Genomic DNA, 1,575 nt, shown 5'->3' on the forward strand with positions numbered 1-1,575 from the left:
TAATATATTATATTAATCATTATTAATTTATGGACAATTCAATATCGGTTTTGGTTTTTTTTCATATTAGATAGCTTAATTAAATATTTTCTTTTCCAGAATACAATTTACCATCGCCGACAATCGAAACGGTACCAATTTAAAACATATTGGAGCCGTCAAGCAAAAGCTATATTCATTATTCACATTTTTATTGACTATAAAATATACTGTGTGATTACTGATTATCGCTGATTACTAACTTTGCTATACGAAAATATTAGAAAATATAAAATGTTTAATTAATTTACCTGAATACCTAGAATTAAATTGAATTTTTTTTGTATTTGAAGATTATTTCAAATACTTTACAATAGATAGTGTTTGGGAGGTATTTTAAATACTTTATACAAGTATTTTTTACAACACTGGTAGTGTAGTAGTGTGTGTTAGGCAATTGTGTCTTTTTGATTTACGCCACACTGAGGTATTTTCGCCATAAGGTCCAAACGGGTTTTACCGCAGCGGTGTTTCTGACGAATCTAGACATAATCGTCTAGTTATATACATTTATTTATAAATGGGTAAATATTATCGCGGTACATAGGTAAGCGCCCTAAATAATAAATAGCCCCTTCAAAATAAATTATTCAATTCTTTCCTAAAATATTAACAAATCTTTAAAATTTAAACATATTTATTATTTTTTTTTTTTTTTTTGGAAAAAAATGTAATTTTTTAATTTTTTAATTTTTATTTAAACTTTTTTATATTGCCTATGATAAATATGGTAAATATCATACGCTGTATGATTGTATTAGTTTTAAGGAAACAATTTATGTCAGTATGATATAAATTATTTTGTTTTCTTAAGATTATTACACATAATTTTACAGTATAGGTACGTATGCACTGAACTACAACATGGAGATAGGAATATTGGAATAAAAATCCCCTGAAAAAAACTAAGAGTATCTACACTATACATACAGATACATCGGTACATGTATATGTCTTGTTTCTACTGAATATAGTTGACATAAGAATGTCGATGTCAATCTGGTATTAGATACGAGGAGACGAGGATTAAACTGTAGGTAACTTTTTAATACGTGTTAAAAATAAACAAGTTTCAAAGACCACAATTATTAATTATTGAGTATAAATTTTTTTTAATTTTTAATTTAAACCACAGAATCGTCATTTACAACACTTTTAGTGATGAATAATAAAGGACGGTGTGTACTGAAATATGAAACGTACTCAAGAGTTTCAAGAACTATGACCAATATAAGGCACGAGACCACTTTTTTGGATAATGTGTTTTTACCGTAATATTAATCTTATAATTAGAATAACAAACAATACAAAAAAAAGGTGGGTAAGTGGATGTCGCTCTGCTGTACAGTAGGTTACAAGTATACACTGTATAATGGATAGTTTGAATTCAATGATATAATATCACTGTATAAGAAAAACGATTCTGAGCGGAGACTCAGTACCTATCGGTATACAGACACAAAATAAAAACAAAAAAAAATACAAAATTGAAAATGCCAAAACAAATACAACCTTTTGATTCATTAATACACTAAT

The sequence above is a fragment of the Acyrthosiphon pisum genome, chromosome X, assembly GCF_005508785.2.
Source record: "Acyrthosiphon pisum isolate AL4f chromosome X, pea_aphid_22Mar2018_4r6ur, whole genome shotgun sequence".
Taxonomy (NCBI): Eukaryota; Metazoa; Arthropoda; class Insecta; order Hemiptera; family Aphididae; genus Acyrthosiphon; species Acyrthosiphon pisum.